The sequence below is a fragment of the Bufo gargarizans genome, chromosome 1 (genome assembly GCF_014858855.1).
Source record: "Bufo gargarizans isolate SCDJY-AF-19 chromosome 1, ASM1485885v1, whole genome shotgun sequence".
NCBI classification, from domain to species: Eukaryota; Metazoa; Chordata; class Amphibia; order Anura; family Bufonidae; genus Bufo; species Bufo gargarizans.
This window is the reverse complement of record NC_058080.1, coordinates 207,351,348-207,376,716: the sequence shown is the minus strand read 5'-3', so window position 1 is coordinate 207,376,716 and position 25,369 is coordinate 207,351,348.

Below are 25,369 nucleotides of genomic sequence, written 5' to 3'. Positions count from 1 at the left end.
TTTTGCGGATCCGATCCATGTATCTGTGGATCCGTAAATATCATACGGACGTCTGAACGGAGCATTACAGGGGAGTGATCAATGAAAGGGGGGTGATCAATGACAGGGGGGTGATCAGGGAGTCTATATGGTTGATCACCCTCCTGTCATTGATCACCCCCCTGTAAGGCTCCATTCAGACATCCGTATGTGTTTTGCGGATCCGATCCATGTATCCGTGGATCCGTAAAAATCATACGGACGTCTGAATGGAGCCTTACAGGGGGGTGATCAATGACAGGGGGGTGATCACCCATATATACTCCCTGATCACCCCCCTGTCATTGATCACCTCCCTGTAAGGCTCCATTCAGACGTCCGTATGATTTTTACGGATCCACGGATACATGGATCGGATCCGCAAAACACATACGGACGTCTGAATGGAGCCTTAAAGGGGGGTAATCAATGACAGGGGGTTATCAATGATAGGGGGGTGTTCAGGGAGTCTATATGGGTGATCACCCTCCTGTCATTGATCAACCCCCTTTAAGGCTCCATTCAGACGTCCGTATGATTTTTACGGATACACGGATACATGGATCGGAACCGCAAAACACATACGGACGTCTGAATGAAGCCTTACAGGGGGGTGATCAATGACAGGGGAGTGATCAATGACAGGGGGGTGATCAGGGAGTCTATATGGGTGATCACCCCCCTGTAAGGCTCCAGTCAGACGTCCGTATGTGTTTTGCGGATCCGATCCATGTATCCGTGGATCCGTAAATATCATACGGACGTCTGAACGGAGCATTATAGGGGAGTGATCAATGACAGGGGGGTGATTAATGACAGGGGGGTGATCAGGGAGTCTATATGGGTGATCACCCCTCTGTCATTGATCACCCCCCTGTAAGGCTCCATTCAGACATCCGTATGTGTTTTGCGGATCCAATCCATGTATCCGTGGATCCGTAAAAATCATACGGACGTCTGAATGGAGCCTTACAGGGGGGTGATCAATGACAGGGGGGTGATCAGGGAGTCTATATGGGTGATCACCCCCCTGTAAAGCTCCATTCAGACGTCCATATGTGTTTTGCGGATCCGATCCATGTATCCGTGGATCCGTAAATATCATACGGACGTCTGAACGGAGCATTACAGGGGAGTGATCAATGACAGGGGGTGATCAGGGAGTCTATATGGTTGATCACCCCCCTGTCATTGATCACCCCCCTGTAAGGCTCCATTCAGACATTCCTATGTGTTTTGCGGATCCGATCCATGTATCCGTGGATCCGTAAAAATCATACGGATGTCTGAATGGAGCCTTACAGGGGGGTGATCAATGACAGGGGGGTGATCAGGGAGTCTATATGGGTGATCACCCCCCTGTAAAGCTCCATTCAGATGTCCGTATGTGTTTTGCGGATCCGATCCATGTATCCGTGGATCCGTAAATATCATACGGACGTCTGAACGGAGCATTACAGGGGAGTGATCAATGACAGGGGGGTGATCAATGACCGGGGGGTGATCAGGGAGTCTATATGGTTGATCACCCTCCTGTCATTGATCACCCCCCTGTAAGGCTCCATTCAGACGTCCGTATGTGTTTTGCGGATCCGATCCATGTATCCGTGGATCCGTAAAAATCATACGGACGTCTGAATGGAGCCTTACAGGGGGGTGATCAATGACAGGGGGGTGATCACCCATATATACTCCCTGATCAGCCCCCTGTCATTGATCACCCCCTTGTCATTGATCACCTCCCTGTAAGGATCCATTCAGACTTCCGTATGATTTTTACAGATCCACGGATACATGGATCGGATCCGCAAAACACATACGGACGTCTGAATGGAGTCTTAAAGGGGGGTGATCAATGACAGGGGGTTGATCAGGGAGTCTATATGGGTGATCACCCCCCTGTCATTGATCACCCCCCCTGTAAGGCTCCATTCAGACGTCCGTATGTGTTTTGCGGATCTGATCCATGTGTCCGTGGATCCATAAAATTCATATGGACGTCTGAACGGAGCCTTACAGGAGGGTGATCAATGACAGGGGGGTGATCAGGGAGTCTATATGGGTGATCACCCCCCTGTCATTGATCACCCCCCTGTAAGGCTCCATTCAGACGTCCGTATGTGTTTTGTGGATCCGATCCATGTATCTGTGGATCCGTAAAAAACATAAGGACGTCTGAATGGAGCCTTACAGGGGGGTGATCAATGACAGGGGGGTGATGAGGGAGTCTATATGGGTGATCATTCCCCTGTAAGGTTCCATTCAGATGTCCGTATGTGTTTGGTGGATCCGATCCATGTATCCGTGTATCCGTAAAAATCATACGGACATCTGAATGGAGCCTTACAGGGGGGTGATCAATGACAGGGGGGTGATCAATGACATGGGGGTGATCAGGGAGTCTATATGGGTGATCATCCCCCTGTCATTGATCACCCCCCTGTAAGGCTCCATTCTGACATCCGTATGTGTTTTGCGGATCCGATCCATGTATCCGTGGATCCGTAAAAATCATACGGACGTCTGAATGGAGCCTTACAGTGGGGTGATGAATGACAGGGGGGTGATCAATGACAGGGGGGTGATCAGGGAGTTTATATGGGTGATCACCCCCCTGTAAAGCTCCATTCAGACGTCCGTATGTGTTTTGCGGATCCGATCCATGTATCCGTGGATCCGTAAATATCATACGGACGTCTGAACGGAGCATTACAGGGGAGTGATCAATGACAGGGGGGTGATCAATGACAGGGGGGTGATCAGGGAGTCTATATGGTTGATCACCCTCCTGTCATTGATCACCCCCCTGTAAGGCTCCATTCAGACATCCGTATGTCTTTTGCGGATCCGATCCATGTATCCGTGGATCCGTAAAAATCATACGGACGTCTGAATGGAGCCTTACAGGGGGGTGATCAATGACAGGGGGGGTGATCAGGGAGTCTATATGGGTGATCACCCCCTGTCATTGATCTCCCCCCTGTAAGGTTCCATTCAGACGTCCGTATGTGTTTTGTGTATCCGATCCATGTATCCGTGGATTCGTAAAAATCATACGGACGTCTGAATTGAGCCTTACAGGGGGGTGATCAATGACAGGGGGGTGATCAATGACAGGGGGGTGATCAATGACAGGGGGTGATCAATGACAGGGGGGTGATCAAGGAGTCTACATGGGGTGATCAGGGGTTCATAAGGGGTTAATAAGTGATGGGGGGTGTAGTGTAGTGGTGTTTGGTGCTACTTTACACAGCTACCTGTGTCCTCTGGTGGTCAATCCAAACAAAAGGGACCACCAGAGGACCAGGTAGCAGGTATATTAGACGCTGTTATCAAAACAGCGTCTAATATACCAGTTAGGGGTTAAAAAAATCGCATCTCCAGCCTGCCAGCGAACGATCGCCGCTGGCAGGCTGGAGATCCACTCACTTGCCTGCAGTTCCTGTGTGCGCGCATTCACAGGATGTCTCGCGTCTCGCTAGATGACGCATATATGCATGACTGTGCGCAGAGCTGCCGCCTCCGGACCGCGGACCTGCGTTAGCGGTCAGGAGGCGGCTAAAGAGGCGGGCACTGTGGAGGTCAATGTTAAAGTGTGGGCACTGTGGAGGTCAATGTTAAAGATGCAGTCACTGTTAAAGAGGCGGGCACTGTGGAGGTCAATGTTAAAGGGTCGGCCATTGTGGAGATCAATGTTAAAAGGACGGGAACTGTGGAGGTCGCTGTTAAAGGGTCAGGCACTGTGGAAGTCACTGATAAAGGTGTGGCCACTATGAAGGTCACGGTTAAAGAGGTGGTTAATGTTAAAGAGGCGGGCACTGTGAAGGTCATTGTTAAAGGGGCAGGCACTGTGCAGGTCAATGTTAAAGATGCAGTCACTGTTAAAGGGGCGGGCACTGTGGAGGTCAATGTTAAAGGGTCGGCCATTGTGGAGGTCAATGTTCAATGGGCGGCCACTGTAAGGGTCTCTGTTAAAGGGGCGGGCACTGTGGAGGTCACTGTTAAAGGGGAAGGCATTGTGAAGGTCACTGTTAAAGGGGCAGGCACTGTGAAGGTCACTGTTAAAGGGGCAGCCGCTATCAAGATCACTGTTAAAGGGGTGGTCAATGTTAAAGGGGTGGGAACTGTAGAGGTCACTGTTAAAGGGGCGGGCACTGTTAAAGGGGCAGGCACTGTGGAGGTCACTCTTAAAGGACTATTAAAGGGGCAGGCACTGTGGAGGTCATTGTTAAAGAGGCGGGTAACTGTGGAGGTCATTGTTTTTTTTTTGTTTTTTTCCCAAAAGGTAGAAATCTACAGTTTTCTAATTCAATATCAAAAGCAGTATAATACAATACAACATAATCTCATCTTATGCTAAGTCTCCCTCTTAATTTTTTACCCTCTCACCCCTCCCTCCAACCCCTTTTTTCCGCGGAGCTACCGTCATCACACCTAGTTTTATCATTTCCAATTGCCCCATATCCGCAGCCAGGCTACTTTCTTTCCCGCTGTTTGGGCAAGACTGTGTTCATACTGCTTTACCCTACTCATACCCTCTATCCATTCCTGAAAATTGGGATATTTCAAGGAGCCCCAATATTTAACTATTGTTATTTTGGCCAAGGCAGTGCCCCGAAGCCAAAGTAGTTGCTCAGTTTTATTTTTATCTGTCTCTGGGAAAGTACCCAGAATCGCATAGTCAATACATGCTTCCTATTTCATAGGGGAGCTATTCTGCAGTTTCCAAAATATTTTGATCCAGTAATCAGTTATTCCCGGGCATTCCCACAACAGGTGTTTGTAATCTCCTCTATCTTTGTTACATTTATAACAGTTCTGGTCTCTGTCCTTATAGATAGTATGCAATAATACTGCTGTGTAATAGAGACAGTGTGGGTAAGGGAGACCGTAGACCTTTTAATATTTCTATAAACAATGTTCCACAAAACGGGTTCCACATTCTGCAGGTCTTTTTCCCATTTAGCCTCACCTCTAAATGTGATCGATTTCGTGTATTTATATTTTAACTTTGCATAGATGTGCGATATAGCAGAAGTGTTTAATGTCATGTCGTGGCAGAAATCTAAAAAAGTGTTCCGTACAATATTTAAATAGTTCTTGTTTTCCGTGTAGTGTATAGCGCGTCGTAGCTGTTCATATCGGAATTTGTCAATAAATCCTACTGTAGTGTCAGAAAGGATTTCATTTAAAGGCTTAATCTGTTCTTTATAAAAAAAAAAACTGTGCAATTAAGTGAATCCCATGTTTTTCCCAGTATTCAACATCACCCAGTTGCCTAACTTGTGGTAAGTGTGCATTCCCCCACAGGGGGGTGTACTGAACCGCTTGGGATACTCCAACCATAAGTCTAACTTGTTGCCAAATGTACCCAAGCATTCTACTAAACGGGTTTGTTGTTGTTTTCTTCTCAATGGGGCCAGTTTTCGAATGTAAAAAAGATCCTCCCAAGGTCTACAGTGCTCCCCAAAAATAAGCCGTATACATTTATTCTTTCGATTCCTCACACACCATCTCAATTGTGCAGCCACATAATATCCTTTTAAGAAAGGGACAGAGATTCCACCCTCTTCTTTATACAAATAATGTATTTTAATTCTAACTCGTTTGCGCCCCCATATTAATTCATTGAAAGGGGTCTCTAGCTTATTAAAGAACATATCTTCTATCATTATTGGGCTTGCATTGAATACATATAGTAGCATTGGTAGTAATGTCATTTTTATAAGGACTATGCGGTTAATTTGTGACAGGGGAAGTTTTAACCATGTTCTAATTTTTTCCTTAACTTTATCTCTTATTGGGAGTATATTCATCTTCGCATAATATTCCAATTTGGTCCCTATAAGGATGCCCAGATATAATAAAGAGTCTGATGGAGTCAATATGCTAACCTGGAAATTATAACCCGGTGGAACTGGGCGTCTTAGGCTACTTTCACATTAGCATTCGGGGCTCCAATTGTGAGTTTCGTTTGAAGGCTCTCACAAGCGGCCACGAACGGATCCATCCAGCCTTAATGCATTCTGAGTGGATGCGGATCCGCTCAGAATGCATCAGTCTGGCACCGTCTGTCCTCCGCTCCGCTCAGCTTGCAGCGTTCGGGTGTCCGCCTGGCTGTGCGGAGGTAAACGGATCTGTCCAGAGTTACAATGGAAGTCAATGGGGGCGGATCCGTTCAAAGGTGACACAATATGGTGCATTTTTCAAACGGATCCGCCCCCCATTGACTTTCAATGTAAAGTCTGGATGGATCCGTCTGAATACAAATTGTACTTAGACTTTTTTAGTGAAATATAATGCAAACGGTTCCGTCTGAACAGATACCATTGTTTGCATTATAGGAGCGGATCCGTCTGTACTAATACCAGACGGATCCGCTCCGAACGCAAGTGTGAAAGTAGCCTTAATGGGAGAAATTTCGATTTTTCCCAGTTAATCTCATATCCAGGTAAACATCCAAATTCGTCCACGCTTTCCATAACCCTGGGCAAGTTCATATACCCTCTCCCCTAAAAGAGTAGAGTATCGTCCGCATATAGACTTATTTTGTCAACTTCTCCCTCGCACCCGAAGCCCTGTATTTCCTCATCTGCTCTAATTTTACATGCCATTGGCTCCAGGAACAAAGACAAGAGCAAGGGGGGGAGGGGGCATCCCTGACGCGTTCCTCGGGTCAGGGGAAAGGGGGCGGAATATTCCCCATTTACTCAGACTCTGAATACTGGGTTTTGATACAGAATGCGAACCCATCTGGAGAAATATTCACCTATCTTCACCCGTGACATCACTCTCCAGAGGAAGGGCCACTCCACCCTGTCGAAAGCCTTAGCCGCGTCCAAAGACAGGATGGAGCGGTCCTCCCCATCCCCCATCTGGATATTCAGGAAGGCCCTCCTTATATTATCTTGTATATACCTTTTGGGAATAAACCCAGTTTGGTCCACATGGGCGACTTTGTGAATAACAGTTTTTAATCTGTTGGCTAACAGTTTGGCAAGGATTTTATAATCTGTGTTCAACAGAGAGATGGGATGGTAAGATGTGACTGACAACGGGTCTTTCCCCTTTTTGGGGATTAATGTAATGGTTGCTTCCATCCATGAGGGGGGTAGAGAGCCCAATATCCAACTTCCAACATTTGGGGAAGGATAATTCCCTCATGTTTTCGGTATACTTCGAATGGGAAACCGTCCAACCTGGGGACGTATTGCCCTTGATGGTTTTCAGCGTGGTTTGTAACTCGGTCAGTTGGATCGGTCTATTCAGCCAATCAATGTCTTGTTTGTCAAATTCTGGAATATTAATGTTATCTAGGGATTGATCTATTTTTCCTCCCTTGTCTATGGGCCCAGCCTGGTATAGCATGGAAAAATATTGAGTGAATTCCCCTAGGATATCATCAGGGTCTTGTAAAATGTTTCCTGCCTCTGTCCTAATTCCCATGATATTATTACTCCCCCTTTGATTTTTTACTATTGTGGATAACAATCTACTTGGTTTGCCAGATTTGCTAAAGGTCCTCAGCCCCGCCAAAAACATTTTATTCTGTGCTTTTTTATATAGATATTGTTTATATTCATCTCGCACTTTTTTAAATTGAAGTTATTTTTCTTGGGTGTTTATCTGAGTAATCTCATTCATTGTCTGATTAAGCGTACCTTCTATTTCTTTTTGAGTTTGAGCAAAGACATTTTTCTGTTTCCTAATTAGGTGTGAATATAAACCTCAAAGGTATGCCTTGATCGAATCCCAAACCATGTGAATGTGTGTTGAGTTAATATTGTCGATCCAGAAGAACTTTATTTCTTCATTAATCTTATCCACATCCCTTATTAATGTCATCCAGTGGGGGTTAAGTTTAAAAATTCTATTTTTGTTTGGTTTATTATGGCTATCCAATATTACCATAACCGGAGAGTGGTCGGAAGTACCGTGACTTTCATAATTCATTTTTTTAACCCTGTTGATGAGCCCGGGCTGGCGAGGGCCAGATCAACTCGAGACATGGACCTATATGTATTACTAAAGCAAGAAAATACTTGCTTATTTCCATAGAGAGATCGCCATATATCGACCAATGCCATTTCTTTACACATTCTAAATAGTACAGTACTTGAACTGGAATTTTGTTCATAGTTAGTTATTGTGGATATCCTATCTATTTTAATGTCCATGACCGAGTTGAAATTGCCCACCACCAGCACCGGGCACTCCTCTCGTACTGAGATATAATCCATCAGTTTGCATAACACAGTTGTTGTGAAAGGGGGTGGAATATATATAAAGGAGATAATACTCCTTAGACCCTGCCAATGACAATGAAGAAAAATGTACCGAGCCTCTTGATCAATTAGCTGTTCTATTGGTTCATAGTCTACCTGTCTGTGAACATAAACGCTAATTCCACGTGAGTATGTGGAATAACAGGAGTGGTATTCATGAGAGGCCCATCTCCTTCCGCCAAGCGCTGCCACTTTTTCTCCTCATAGGTGTGTTTCTAACAAGGCCACTATGGCTGGTAAATGTCTAGAAACTAAGTCAAACACTGCGCACCTCTTAATTTTATCCGCAAACCCGTGAATATTCCATGTCAATATTCTTGACATTTTTTTTTTTCCCTTTCTTAAATTTAAGACAGCGCTGGGCGGAAGGGCAGGGGCATCCCCAACAACACACCCTCAATACCTCGACAGTTCCCCGCGGAAAAAGCCCTCCCTCCCCCCCTACTCCCGTGCTGACCTGCGAGTCGCTGCGTGTGACTCATAGGTCTCTAACTATAGGCTAAAAACCGTTGACCCCCAGCTCCCCCCTGTATTATTGCGAGTAGGTTATTTAATGCCATCCAATCGGCTGCATCACTTGGGTTAGAGAAGAATTGAACTGTTTCTTTGTAGATAACCTGTAGTTTCGCGGGGTACATCATGGAGTATTTTAGTTGGGCTTGTATCAGTCTCTTCTTTACATCTTTATATGCTCTTCTTTTATCTTGCGTAACTTTAGAAAAATCCGGGTATATCTCTATTTTGGCGTCATTATATTTCACCGTTTGTATCTCTCTTTTCCACCTAAGGATGTCATCCCGGTCTCTTGAAGAAACCATTTTAATTAACAGTGGTCTTGGTGCTGACCCTGGTGGTAATTTTCTTATTGGAATGCGGTATGCTCTTTCCACTGTATATGTTGGAGCTGCTTCTACGGCTATTACGTTATCTGATAACCATTTTTGAATGAAACCTGTTAGGTCATCTCTTTCTGCTCCTTCCGGGAAGCCCACTAGTTTGAGATTATTTATCCGGGACTTGTCCTCCAAATCCTCAATTTTTTCCTTCAGTGCCTTATTATCGCTTTCTACTATTTCAGTCCTTTTTTTTATATGATTGGTTTCGTTTTGCAGTTCTGTAGTCAGCGTTTCATACTCTTTTATACATTGCCTCATTTTATTTAAATCATCTCGGATTACCGAGATGTCAGTCTGCACTGCTGCCACCGTGGTTGTCAGGGTACTTAATGATTGGTTAGTTGTTTTAACTGCCTCCAATATACCCGCTAATTTAAGATCAATATGGCTCATCTGATTGTCTGCTTCTAATGCCCTGTTTTCTCCTGCCCTGTTTAGCAGATTTTCCATATCTTCATGATCCTCCATCTGTAATAACTGTTTCTGATTGCTCCTTGTCTTACTTGGTGGAGGTGGGGATTTGAGATATTTATCTAACTGCGTCATGGTGTTCCGTGCTGTACCACCTTTTGGTGAAGAAGTTCCCATCGACTTTCTATTTTGTAATTTTGGTGCCATTTTTTTTTTCCCCCCTTTTCCTTCTCCCCCTCCTTCCCTCCTGTTACGAAGTTACTTTTAAAATTTATTTTGCAGAGAAATACGCAGATACCTGTACTTCTAAACAAACATTCATGAATGTCTTATAGTACAGGCAAGTAAAGCAGGGGGTCTTACGTTCCTCGGTCTCCTGGTTTCATGGATCATGGATAATTTTGCTCCCTGTGTCTCCAGCGCGGCCCGCCTGCGTTGTTTCAGCTGGCCGTTGCTTACTCACTAGGTGGAGGACCGGTGCAACCGCCTGAAGTTCGGAAGGTTCGGGAATCGGAGGGATGAGGTTCGGGGATCGGAGGGATGATGGAACGGCATCTTGCGACAAAGCAGGGCCACGTCAGTATGGCACCGAAGATGAAACTTCACCGTTAGATGGCCCCCACAGCTTCAAAGCGATTGGACAGGTGAAGCAGCGGACAAAAAGAAACAACCACTCTCAGTGCAGCTCAGGGCAGACAGGGCTTCCCAGGGGAGCTCAGCGGATAAGGTGGCAGAAAGGTAGAGCGTCCGCTCTCAGTGCAATCTGGGGCAGACTAAGCCTCCAGGCATGGTGCTCCATATGAACTGACATGGGCGCAGGCTTCTGACTTCTGAGACTCGGTGAGTAGAGTGGCAGCACCCTGTATGGCGTGGAGTTATTCCAGCAAACTCAGCTGGTACGGTGGCATCTCATCAGAGATTTAAACAGCTCTGCAGCGTGTCAGCGACGGCGTGTCAGAGACAGCATATCTGCCCTATATCAGGGGCCGGAGCTGGAGCCGGCGTTGGGGGCGGGGGGACTGCAGCACGCCCGTTGCTTACGTCATGCCGCTGCGCTTCCCCTCCCGAGGTCATTGTTAAAGTGGTGGGTAACTGTTGATATATTTTTTCGACACACGGAAACATAAAATTAAGTAGATGAAATATTCCTGTGCGAGTCCTTCTGCTAGTATATTATATATCTATCATATATATATATATATATATATATATATATTTATATATAAATGAGTTTCTGTCTGTGAGAATGTTTCTAAACCTGCTAGACAAGGTGACTGAAGAGACAAAATTTACACCTGAGAATCATTCTTGATCCATCAATTGGCTTAAGCCTTTTGTTTATTTTTTGTGTAGATTTGCGATTTCTCAATGCTTTGTGACTTTTCTAGTTGCAGTTTGCATTTATGCCATACTCGCTTAGTTTATGAAGAGGAAACTCAGGGCTTTACAAGGGTGTGGCCATAAGCCCTGGCTAAATTATCATTAGTTACACTGCAAACTGGCGTAAATAATAACTGAAATCTATGGCAGCTCTGAGCCTCGTTATAAATTACATGCCTCCTATGGCAGCATAGGCCCTATCAAGGTCAGCGTAGCAAATGCTATTCTTGATAAATCAGGGCCAAGGCCTCTAGCAGGTTTGAACTTATGCTCTGATATCATATATTTATATTAATTACCAGTGGCGTAACTAGAAATGACTGGGCCCCACAGCAAATTTTAGAATGGGGCTCCCCACCCCAGCATATTCTTTGCAAGTCCTTCATCTCGTGCAACTCCTACGCCTATGGCTAGTCAAGATTGCTCTCTCAGCCACTTAGCCCATTTCCTACAGTGTCTCTGTATGCAATCTAATTTTATAATACTGTTGAGGGAGCCCTGACAACAGAGTCTTTTACTACTCTTCTTGGGAGGGCCCATTTTGAGTTCGGGCCCCAAATTAGCCGTTTACCCTGCTTCCTCTATACCTACGCTCCTGTTAATGACGGATCTCTGTGTTTGAACATTTTAGGATGTAACATTTTGCTTCCAAATGTATCCTTTTGTAACCTGCTAACTAGATAAGAGCGAAGTTTAGAAAAATTTTATTTGGCAACTTTACTGATGTTAGCCATGAAATCTGATTTGTGACAAATTAATTTGTCATGAATTACTATTAGAGATGAGCGAATCAACTATGGAAGCTTCATCCGAAGTCAATCCGCATAAAACTTTGTTTTAATACCTTTGTACCGAACTTGGTTTCAGTTCCAAGGTACCACTTGGAACCAAACCCGAGTTTGATACAAAAGTTTTTTATAGCAGAAATTATTTTTTTATAGTAGAAATTAATATGCTCAGGCATATTGGGGTAGGTTTTGAGAAACTGCTGAACCACTAGGTTGAACATGTGGGCTAGGCGTGGGATGTGTGTGAGATTGCCGACCAAATAAAGCTGCCACCAAGTTACGGCTATTATCAGACACAACAATGCCTGGTTCTAGGTTGACTGGCGAGAGCCACAGCTCAATCTGGTCCCTTATCCCCTGCCACAGCTCTGCGGTGGTGTACTGTTTATCCCCTAAGCATATCAGCTTCTGCACGGCCTGCAGATGCTTCCCCACGGCAGTGCTACACTGCTTCCAGCTACTGACTGATGTCTGACTGGTGCTGCAAGATGATAATTCAGAGGGGGAAGTGGAGAAGGAGGAAGAGAAGGGGTAGGTGGTGGTGGAAACCCTGATGGAAGCAGGGCCCGCAATTCATGGCGTCGGTAGCACCTGAGCCATCCCAGGGTATGACTCGCTCCCGGCCTCCACAACGTTCACTCAGTGTGCTGTCAGGGAAATGTAGCATTCCTGGCCGAAAGTACTTGTCCATGTGTCAGTCATTAAGTGAACCTTCCCAATAATTGCATTTTTCAGGGCACGGGTGATGTTACGGGACACATGCTGTTGTAAGGCTGGGACTGCGCACTGTGAAAAATATTGGTGGCTGGGCACAGAGTACCACGGGACAGCCGTGACCATCAGGCTGCAGAAAGCCTCAGTGTCCACAAGCCTAAATGGCAACATTTCCAGGGCCAGCAATTTGGAAAGGTACACATTAATTCTATGGTCTGTGGGTGGGAGGCTGAGTATTTGTGCGCCTTGGGTATAGACATCTGTATGCTGCGCTGGGACACAGAAGTGGATGTGCTAGCTGATGGTGGTTGCGAAGGTCCAGGCGGGAGGCATCTGGGCCTGCGTCTTGGACAGGGGATTGGCCAGCACATAACACAGGGAAAGAGGAGGCAGTGGTGTGAACCGCAGACACTGGTTGTAGACCTAGATGTTCGACCCACCTATTAGGGTGCTTTAATGCCATGTGGGGGATCATGCTGGTGGTGGTGAAGTTGCTAGTGTTCACGCCCGTGCTCATTTAGGTACGGCACAGGTTGTAAATGACAATTCTTTTATCATCTGCACTTTCCACAAAAAAGCACCAGACTGCGGAACACCTACCCCTTGGCAAGGGAGATTTCCGCAAGGGTGTGCTCTGGGGGGCCTGTTTGGTGTGTCCCGCCTTCTCCCTTTTGCCACCCCACTGCCTTTTACAGCCTGTTGCAGTGCTGCTCATACTTACCCCTCTGTACTGCTGTCCTAGCTCAGCTTGCCACATTTACAGGTTAGGTCAGTGACTTTATCGTCCAATTGTGGTTGACTTATTGGCAATTGTGTCTCATCATCATCCACTTTGTGAAACACTAATTGCCGTTCCCCACCTTCATCTTCTCCTGACGGTGGATGCTCCAGAGTTTGGGAATCAGGGCACAAGATCTCCTCATGTCCCTCTTCAAGCGGGTTTGCGAGAGGCCCAAATTAAGGAATGGCAATAACAACAGCTTCTCAGAATATCCGAGTGTGGAATCACTTGTTTGCCAAGACTCCATGGTGGGTGGAAGGAGTATCAGGGTGAGGATTCTGTTGACCAGACTCTTGGCTACTGAGACTGGACTTTGTGGAAGACAGGGTTTTGCTTAACTGACTGGAAGCATTATCTGCTGCAATCCAACCGACCACCTGGTCGCACTGGTCTGACTTCGAAATTGGTGTCCTACGCCGCCCTGCAAACTGGGACATGAAGCTAGGTATCATGGATGAGTGTGTTTCTTGTGCTCTGGCAGCAGGCACAGTTTCACCGCATTCAGGGCCAAGGCCTCTGCGTGCACCATCATCAGCGCGGCCACTGCCACGTCCCTTACTGCTCGCCTTGCGCATATTAAATAGTATATATGCTTGCAAGTATGTCACACGTACAGTAGCACAGGTTTTGCAAGTGTATGCGCAAATAAAGTACACAGAATGTCACAGATATTTTTAGGATGTGCACACGTTAAATGTCACTGTCACCACCGCCTAATAAAAAATGACACTGAATGAATGTCACTGATATTTAGGATGCGCACAAGTTAGAAGGCTTCTAAGTTTAAAGGCAAGTCTTGAAATTTTTTAGAAAATTTCCAAAACCCACTTTTTAAGGACCAGTTCAGGTATTACTTTGCGTAATACACTAACAGGTTGCCTAGGAGACCCAGCCATGGGATTGCAGGTTTGTAGGGAGTATTTTGTTGATATTTTGTTGATATTTCAGATCACTGATCTGTTATTCTTTATGTATTTTTTTTTTTTATAGACTTCATCGTCCCACTGATCTTCTCAATAGATAGCATAGTATCCTTTACTTACCTGTTTATGTTTTGTATGAAGTGAAACCTTGATGCTGATTCGTGCTAACCCAGATACCGCTGGTACCTGAGCATCTTACGTCACTTGTGTTTCAATTGATTGTCCTGATTATGTATTATTGATAAAGACGTTGTGCTGAAACGTGTCATATTGGATGAATTATGACAAAAGAATAAAGGAATATACTTAGAAATAAGACACAGTTGCCAGGATCCTTTCAAATGCTTTGTGTGGGGTTCGCTCCTTCCCGTTTGCAGCATGAACGCTGTGGTTGAGTGCCGACTGGATTTGAATATAATCACTGTAATGCCAGCAGCCAACGTGACTACAGCATTACAGTGTATGGGAGTACTGACCTGCATGTTTATTGGATGTATAGCAGCCAACAAACATGCGGGGAGGAGACTCGAGCATCGCGCTCGAGAACACGCCATAATCGGCCGAACACCGCAATGTGCCGAGCATGCTCATCCAACACTAGAAATAACTAATTGATCGCTGGAAGTGCGAAGTCCACAGGATAGGGAATAACTAATTGATTGCGGTAAGTGCAAAGTCCACAGGATAGGGAATAACTAATTGATTGCTGGAAGTCCGAAGTCCACAGGATAGGAAGTAACTAATTGATCTCTGGAAGTCCGAAGTCCACAGGATAGGGAATAATTAATTGATTGTTGGAAGTCCTAAGTCCACAGGATAGGGAATAACTAATTGATCGATGAAAGTCCGACTGCTGGAACCCTCATGATCACAACTGGGATGGTACTGTCCCATAGAGAATGAATCTAAGGGTGGTGTGCATGCCCCATTCCCAAGATCGGTGGGAGTCCAAGTGATCATAACCCCAGCAATTAGTTATCCCCTATCCTGTGGAGTCATGTTCTATATGATATTAACCTACAAAAGGCCACCTGTCAACTAGACAGCTACGATTACCACTCATAAAACATCTAAGGTAAACCAAAACGAACAAGTGGAAATGATGTATAAAAATATAAATTTATTATAAAGTATAAAGAATGGAACAACTACAGATAATGCAAGGATACGGAGAAGCGCAGGGTCACAGGCACCACAAAACACCAATGTATCTGTGGGTTATAACACACAGAAAGGTACAATCCATTAATAATAATGAAAGCTCAGAGATAACGAGGATGGCCAAGCTGTAATGTCACCGCAGTAAGACTATGCACAAATCGTGCAAATGACCGTACCCGGTAAGCAATGAGCTTTCTCACACCGAACACAGTGCTTAAGCAATTAAACAGACCATAGTAATGACGAGTAGAGTTGAGCGAACACCTGGATGTTCGGGTTCGAGAAGTTCGGCCGAACATCCCGGAAATGTTCGGGTTCGGGATCCGAACCCGATCCGAACTTCGTCCCGAACCCGAACCCCATTGAAGTCAATGGGGACCCGAACTTTTCGGCACTAAAAAGGCTGTAAAACAGCCCAGGAAAGAGCTAGAGGGCTGCAAAAGGCAGCAACATGTAGGTAAATCCCCTGCAAACAAATGTGGATAGGGAAATGAATTAAAATAAAAATTAAATAAATAAAAATTAACCAAAATCAATTGGAGAGAGGTTCCATAGCAGAGAATCTGGCTTCCCGTCACCCACCACTGGAACAGTCCATTCTCAGATATTTAGGCCCCGGCACCCAGGCAGAGGAGAGAGGTCCCGTAACAGAGAATCTGTCTTCATGTCAGCAGAGAATTAGTCTGCATGTCATAGCAGAGAATGAGGCTTCACGTCAGCCACCACTGCAACAGTCCATTGGCATATATTTAGGCCCAGCACCCAGGCAGAGGAGGGAGGTCCCGTAACAGAGAATCTGTCTTCATGTCAGCAGAGAATTAGTCTGCATGTCATAGCAGAGAATGAGGCTTCACGTCAGCCACCACTGCAACAGTCCATTGGCATATATTTAGGCCCAGCACACACACAGGCAGAGGAGAGAGGTCCCGTAACAGAGAATCTGGCTTCATGTCAGCAGAGAATCAGTCTGCATGTCATAGCAGAGAATGAGGCTTCACGTCAGCCACCACTGCAACAGTCCATTGGCATATATTTAGGCCCAGCACACACACAGGCAGAGGAGAGAGGTCCCGTAACAGAGAATCTGGCTTCATGTCAGCAGAGAATCAGTCTGCATGTCATAGCAGAGAATGAGGCTTCACGTCAGCCACCACTGCAACAGTCCATTGGCATATATTTAGGCCCAGCACCCAGGCAGAGGAGGGAGGTCCCGTAACAGAGAATCTGTCTTCATGTCAGCAGAGAATTAGTCTGCATGTCATAGCAGAGAATGAGGCTTCACGTCACCCACCACTGCAACAGTCCATTGGCATATATTTAGGCCTAGCACACAGGCAGAGCAGAGAGGTCCCGTAACAGACAATCTGGCTTCATGACAGCAGAGAATCAGTCTGCATGTCATAGCAGAGAATGAGGCTTCACGTCACCCACCACTGCAACAGTCCATTGGCATATATTTAGGCCTAGCACACAGGCAGAGCAGAGAGGTCCCGTAACAGACAATCTGGCTTCATGTCAGCAGAGAATCAGTCTGCATGTCATAGCAGAGAATGAGGCTTCACGTCACCCACCACTGCAACAGTCCATTGGCATATATTTAGGCCTAGCACACAGGCAGAGCAGAGAGGTCCCGTAACAGACAATCTGGCTTCATGACAGCAGAGAATCAGTCTGCATGTCATAGCAGAGAATGAGGCTTCACGTCACCCACCACTGCAACAGTCCATTGGCATATATTTAGGCCTAGCACACAGGCAGAGCAGAGAGGTCCCGTAACAGACAATCTGGCTTCATGTCAGCAGAGAATCAGTCTGCATGTCATAGCAGAGAATGAGGCTTCACGTCACCCACCACTGCAACAGTCCATTGGCATATATTTAGGCCTAGCACACAGGCAGAGCAGAGAGGTCCCGTAACAGACGATCTGGCTTCATGTCAGCAGAGAATCAGTCTGCATGTCATAGCAGAGAATCAGGCTTCACGTCAGCCACCACTGCAACAGTCCATGGTCATAAATTTAGGCCCAGCACCCAGGCAGAGGAGAGAGGTCCCGTAACAGACAATCTGGCTTCATGTCAGCAGAGAATTAGTCTGCATGTCATAGCAGAGAATCAGGCTTCATGTCAGCCACCACTGCAACAGTCCATTGGCATATATTTAGGCCTAGCACACAGGCAGAGGAGAGGTTCATTCAACTTTGGGTAGCATCGCAATATAATGGTAAAATGAAAATAAAAATAGGATTGAATGAGGAAGTGCCCTGGAGTCCAATAATATATGGTTATGGGGAGGTAGTTAATGTCTAATCTGGACAAGGGACGGACAGGTCCTGTGGGATCCATGCCTGGTTCATTTTTATGAACGTCAGCTTGTCCACATTGGCTGTAGACAGGCGGCTGCGTTTGTCTGTAATGACGCCCCCTGCCGTGCTGAATACACGTTCAGACAAAACGCTGGCTGCCGGGCAGGCCAGCACCTCCAAGGCATAAAAGGCTAGCTCTGGCCACGTGGACAATTTAGAGACCCAGAAGTTGAATGGGGCCGAACCATCAGTCAGTACGTGGAGGGGTGTGCACACGTACTGTTCCACCATGTTAGTGAAATGTTGCCTCCTGCTAACACGTTGCGTATCAGGTGGTGGTGCAGTTAGCTGTGGCGTGTTGACAAAAGTTTTCCACATCTCTGCCATGCTAACCCTGCCCTCAGAGGAGCTGGCCGTGACACAGCTGCCTTGGCGACCTCTTGCTCCTCCTCTGCCTTGGCCTTGGGCTTCCACTTGTTCCCCTGTGACATTTGGGAATGCTCTCAGTAGCGCGTCTACCAACGTGCGCTTGTACTCGCGCATCTTCCTATCACGCTCCAGTGCAGGAAGTAAGGTGGGCACATTGTCTTTGTAGCGTGGATCCAGCAGGGTGGCAACCCAGTAGTCCGCACAGGTTAAAATGTGGGCAACTCTGCTGTCGTTGCGCAGGCACTGCAGCATGTAGTCGCTCATGTGTGCCAGGCTGCCCAGGGGTAAGGACAAGCTGTCCTCTGTGGGAGGCGTATCGTCATCGTCCTGCCTTTCCCCCCAGCCACGCACCAGTGATGGACCCGAGCTGCGTTGGGTGCCACCCCGCTGTGACCATGCTTCATCCTCATCCTCCTCCACCTCCTCCTCATCCTCGTCCTCCTCGTCCTCCAGTAGTGGGCCCTGGCTGGCCACATTTGTACCTGGCCTCTGCTGTTGCAAAAAACCTCCCTCTGAGTCACTTCGAAGAGACTGGCCTGAAAGTGCTAAAAATGACCCCTCTTCCTCATCCTCCTCCTCCTCCTCCTGGGCCACCTCCTGTTCCATCATCGCCCTAAGTGTTTTCTCAAGGAGACATAGAAGTGGTATTGTAACGCTGATAACGGTGTCATCGCCACTGGCCATGTTGGTGGAGTACTCGAAACAGCGCAACAGGGCACACAGGTCTCGCATGGAGGCCCAGTCATTGGTGGTGAAGTGGTGCTGTTCTGTAGTGCGACTGACCCGTGCGTGCTGCAGCTGAAACTCCACTATGGCCTGCTGCTGCTCGCACAGTCTGTCCAGCATGTGCAAGGTGGAGTTCCACCTGGTGGGCACGTCGCATATGAGGCGGTGAGCGGGAAGGCCGAAGTTACGCTGTAGCGCAGACAGGCGAGCAGCGGCAGGATGTGAACGCCGGAAGCGCGAACAGACGGCCCGCACTTTATGCAGCAGCTCTGACATGTCGGGGTAGTTGTGAATGAACTTCTGCACCACCAAATTCAGCACATGCGCCAAGCAAGGGATGTGCGTCAAATTGGCTAGTCCCAGAGCTGCAACGAGATTTCGCCCATTATCACACACCACCAGGCCGGGCTTGAGGCTCACCGGCAGCAACCACTCGTCGGTCTGTTGTTCAATACCCCGCCACAACTCCTGTGCGGTGTGGGGCCTGTCCCCCAAACATATGAGTTTCAGAATGGCCTGCTGACGTTTACCCCGGGCTGTGCTGAAGTTGGTGGTGAAGGTGTGTGGCTGACTGGATGAGCAGGTGGAAGAAGAGGAGGAGGAAGCCGAGAAGGAGGAGGTGGCAACAGGAGGCAAAGAATGTTGCCCTGCGATCCTTGGCGGCGGCAGGACGTGCGCCAAACAGCTCTCCGCCTGGGGCCCAGCTGCCACTACATTTACCCAGTGTGCAGTTAGGGAGATATAGCGTCCCTGGCCGTGCTTACTGGTCCACGTATCTGTGGTTAGGTGGACCTTGCTACAGATGGCGTTGCGCAGTGCACACTTGATTTTATCGGATACTTGGTTGTGCAGGGAAGGCACGGCTCTCTTGGAGAAGTAGTGCCGGCTGGGAACAACATACTGTGGGACAGCAAGCGACATGAGCTGTTTGAAGCTGTCTGTGTCCACCAGCCTAAATGACAGCATTTCATAGGCCAGTAGTTTAGAAATGCTGGCATTCAGGGCCAGGGATCGAGGGTGGCTAGGTGGGAATTTACGCTTTCTATCAAATGTTTGTGAGATGGAGAGCTGAACGCTGGCGTGTGACATGGTTGAGACGCTTGGTGACGGAGGTGGTGGTGGTGGTGTTGGTGGTACATCCCCTGTTTGCTGGGCGGCAGGTGCCAACGTTCCTCCAGAGGCGGAGGAAGAGGCCGAGGCGGCAGCAGCAGAATAGGCCGAGGCGGCAGCAGCAGAAGAGGTAGCAGGGGGAGCCTGAGTGACTTCCTTGGTTTTAAGGTGTTTACTCCACTGCAGTTCATGCTTTGCATGCAGGTGCCTGGTCATGCAGGTTGTGCTCAGGTTCAGAACGTTAATGCCTCGCTTCAGGCTCTGATGGCACAGCGTGCAAACCACTCGGGTCTTGTCGTCAGCACATTGTTTGAAGAAGTGCCATGCCAGGGAACTCCTTGAAGCTGCCTTTGGGGTGCTCGGTCCCAGATGGCGGCGGTCAGTAGCAGGCGGAGTCTCTTGGCGGCGGGTGTTCTGCTTTTGCCCACTGCTCCCTCTTTTGCTACGCTGTTGGCTCGGTCTCACCACTGCCTCTTCCTCCGAACTGTGAAAGTCAGTGGCACGACCTTCATTCCATGTGGGGTCTAGGACCTCATCGTCCCCTGCATCGTCTTCCACCCAGTCTTGATCCCTGACCTCCTGTTCAGTCTGCACACTGCAGAAAGACGCAGCAGTTGGCACCTGTGTTTCGTCATCATCAGAGACATGCTGAGGTGGTATTCCCATGTCCTCATCATCAGGAAACATAAGTGGTTGTGCGTCAGTGCATTCTATGTCTTTCACCGCTGGGGAAGGGCTAGGTGGATGCCCTTGGGAAACCCTGCCAGCGGAGTCTTCAAACAGCATAAGAGACTGCTGCATAACTTGAGGCTGAGACAGTTTCCCTGGTATGCATGGGGGTGATGTGACAGACTGATGGGGTTGGTTTTCAGGCGCCATCTGTGCGCTTTCTGCAGAAGACTGGGTGGGAGATAATGTGAACGTGCTGGATCCACTGTCGGCCACCCAATTGACTAATGCCTGTACCTGCTCAGGCCTTACCATCCTTAGAACGGCATTGGGCCCCACCATATATCGCTGTAAATTCTGGCGGCTACTGGGACCTGAGGTAGTTGGTACACTAGGACGTGTGGATGTGGCAGAACGGCCACGTCCTCTCCCAGCACCAGAGGGTCCACTAACACCACCACGACCATGTCCACGTCCGCGTCCCTTACTAGATGTTTTTCTCATTGTTATGGTTCACCACAACAACAAATATATTATTTGGCCCAATGTATTGTATTCAAATTCAGCGGGATATAAATTTGAGGCCTAGTATTTAGGCGCTGGGTGACCGGTATGGATTTAGTGACAGAATTAGACTTGGAAATGCACAGAAGCGTGTGTGTGAAGTTATTCTGAATGACCCTATGTGCACCTTCAATATTATATACCCTTTTAGGGATAGATTTCAAATAGCTCTGATATAGCAGAAACCACTAAATTATGAAATTGCTAAATTGGGAATTGTACTTCAACCCAGAACAAAAAATGTGCTTTGACGGACACTAAATATCTTGCCCAGCAACAACAGTACAGCGGTGGGTAACGAGAGATTTAGAGGGATTTAAATTTGAGGCCTAGTATTTAGGCGCTGGGTCACCGGTATGGATTTAGTGACAGAATTAGACTTGGAAATGCACAGAAGCGTGTGTGTGAAGTTATTCTGAATGACCCTATGTGCACCTTCAATATTATATACCCTTTTAGGGATAGATTTCAAATAGCTCTGATATAGCAGAAACCACTAAATTATGAAATTGCTAAATTGGGAATTGTACTTCAACCCAGAACAAAAAATGTGCTTTGACGGACACTAAATATCTTGCCCAGCAACAACAGTACAGCGGTGGGTAACGAGAGATTTAGAGGGATTTAAATTTGAGGCCTAGTATTTAGGCGCTGGGTGACAGGTATGGGTTTAGTGACAGAATTAGACTTGAAATACACAGTAGCGGGTGTGTGTGAAGTTATTCTGAATGACCCAATGTGCACCTTCAATATTATATACCCTTTTTGGGATAGATTTCAAATAGCTCTGATATAGCAGGAACCACTAAATTATGAAATTGCTAAATTGGGAATTGTACTTCAACCCAGAACAAAAAATGTGCTTTGACGGACACTAAATATCTTGCCCAGCAACAACAGTACAGCGGTGGGTAACGAGAGATTTAGAGGGATTTAAATTTGAGGCCTAGTATTTAGGCGCTGGGTCACCGGTATGGATTTAGTGACAGAATTAGACTTGGAAATGCACAGAAGCGTGTGTGTGAAGTTATTCTGAATGACCCTATGTGCACCTTCAATATTATATACCCTTTTAGGGATAGATTTCAAATAGCTCTGATATAGCAGAAACCACTAAATTATGAAATTGCTAAATTGGGAATTGTACTTCAACCCAGAACAAAAAATGTGCTTTGACGGACACTAAATATCTTGCCCAGCAACAACAGTACAGCGGTGGGTAACGAGAGATTTAGAGGGATTTAAATTTGAGGCCTAGTATTTAGGCGCTGGGTCACCGGTATGGATTTAGTGACAGAATTAGACTTGGAAATGCACAGAAGCGTGTGTGTGAAGTTATTCTGAATGACCCTATGTGCACCTTCAATATTATATACCCTTTTAGGGATAGATTTCAAATAGCTCTGATATAGCAGAAACCACTAAATTATGAAATTGCTAAATTGGGAATTGTACTTCAACCCAGAACAAAAAATGTGCTTTGACGGACACTAAATATCTTGCCCAGCAACAACAGTACAGTGGTGGGTAACGAGAGATTTAGAGGGATTTAAATTTGAGGCCTAGTATTTAGGCGCTGGGTCACCGGTATGGATTTAGTGACAGAATTAGACTTGGAAATGCACAGAAGCGTGTGTGTGAAGTTATTCTGAATGACCCTATGTGCACCTTCAATATTATATACCCTTTTAGGGATAGATTTCAAATAGCTCTGATATAGCAGAAACCACTAAATTATGAAATTGCTAAATTGGGAATTGTACTTCAACCCAGAACAAAAAATGTGCTTTGACGGACACTAAATATCTTGCCCAGCAACAACAGTACACCGGTGGGTAACGAGAGATTTAGAGGGAATTAAATTTGAGGCCTAGTATTTAGGCGCTGGGTCACCGGTATGGATTTAGTGACAGAATTAGACTTGGAAATACACAGTAGCGGGTGTGTGTGAAGTTATTCTGAATGACCCTATGTGCACCTTCAATATTATATACCCTTTTAGGGATAGATTTCAAATAGCTCTGATATAGCAGAAACCACTAAATTATGAAATTGCTAAATTGGGAATTGTACTTCAACCCAGAACAAAAAATGTGCTTTGACGGACACTAAATATCTTGCCCAGCAACAACAGTACAGCGGTGGGTAACGAGAGATTTAGAGGGAATTAAATTTGAGGCCTAGTATTTAGGCGCTGGGTCACCGGTATGGATTTAGTGACAGAATTAGACTTGGAAATGCACAGAAGCGTGTGTGTGAAGTTATTCTGAATGACCCTATGTGCACCTTCAATATTATATACCCTTTTTGGGATAGATTTCAAATAGCTCTGATATAGCAGGAACCACTAAATTATGAAATTGCTAAATTGGGAATTGTACTTCAACCCAGAACAAAAAATGTGCTTTGACGGGCACTAAATAACTTTCCCAGCTACAACAGGACAACGGTAACGAGAGATTTAGAGGGATTTAAATTTGAGGCCTAGTATTTAGGCGCTGGGTGACAGGTATGGGTTTAGTGACAGAATTAGACTTGGAAATACACAGTAGCGGGTGTGTGTGAAGTTATTCTGAATGACCCTATGTGCACCTTCAATATTATATACCCTTTTAGGGATAGATTTCAAATAGCTCTGATATAGCAGAAACCACTAAATTATGAAATTGCTAAATTGGGAATTGTACTTCAACCCAGAACAAAAAATGTGCTTTGACGGACACTAAATATCTTGCCCAGCAACAACAGTACACCGGTGGGTAACGAGAGATTTAGAGGGAATTAAATTTGAGGCCTAGTATTTAGGCGCTGGGTCACCGGTATGGATTTAGTGACAGAATTAGACTTGGAAATACACAGTAGCGGGTGTGTGTGAAGTTATTCTGAATGACCCTATGTGCACCTTCAATATTATATACCCTTTTAGGGATAGATTTCAAATAGCTCTGATATAGCAGAAACCACTAAATTATGAAATTGCTAAATTGGGAATTGTACTTCAACCCAGAACAAAAAATGTGCTTTGACGGACACTAAATATCTTGCCCAGCAACAACAGTACAGCGGTGGGTAACGAGAGATTTAGAGGGAATTAAATTTGAGGCCTAGTATTTAGGCGCTGGGTCACCGGTATGGATTTAGTGACAGAATTAGACTTGGAAATACACAGTAGCGGGTGTGTGTGAAGTTACTCTGAATGACCCTATGTGCACCTTCAATATTATATACCCTTTTTGGGATAGATTTCAAAGAGCTCTGATATAGCAGGAACCACTAAATTATGAAATTGCTAAATTGGGAATTGTATTTCAACCCAGAACAAGAAATGTGCTTGAACGGACACTAAATAACTCGCCCAGCTACAGCACTAGGGACAGATTTAGCTGGATATAAATTTGAGGCCTAGTATTTAGGCGCTGGGTGACCGGTATGGATTTAGTGACAGAATTAGACTGGGATATGGCCAAAAAATGAACAGACTATTGCTGGTTAAATGCACTTGGTGTGACAGCTTCACCCTGATGTAGGCTTTAGCCAAAAAACAACCACACCATTGAGGGTTAAATGCACTTGGTGACAGGCGCAGCTTGCCCCTGATTTTGTATATGGCCAAAAAATGAACAGACTATTGCTGGTTAAATGCACTTGGTGTGACAGCTTCACCCTGATGTAGGCTTTAGCCAAAAAACAACCACACCATTGAGGGTTAAATGCACTTGGTGACAGGCGCAGCTTGCCCCTGATTTTGTATATGGCCAAAAAATGAACAGACTATTGCTGGTTAAATGCACTTGGTGTGACAGCTTCACCCTGATGTAGGCTTTAGCCAAAAAACAACCACACCATTGAGGGTTAAATGCACTTGGTGACAGGCGCAGCTTGCCCCTGATTTTGTATATGGCCAAAAAATGAACAGACTATTGCTGGTTAAATGCACTTGGTGTGACAGCTTCACCCTGATGTAGGCTTTAGCCAAAAAACAACCACACCATTGAGGGTTAAATGCACTTGGTCGCAGCTTGTGCTGGCGCACCACAAGACACAAAATGGCCGCCGATCACCCCAGAAAAATGAGACTGACAAACGGTCTGTGCAGCCTAAAAACAGTGAGCAATTGAGGATCAGCAGCTCAATGATCCACAGCTGCAGATCGATCAGTTAATCAAGTCCTTTGGAGGAGTTAATCTGCCTAATCTCGCCCTACTGTCGCAG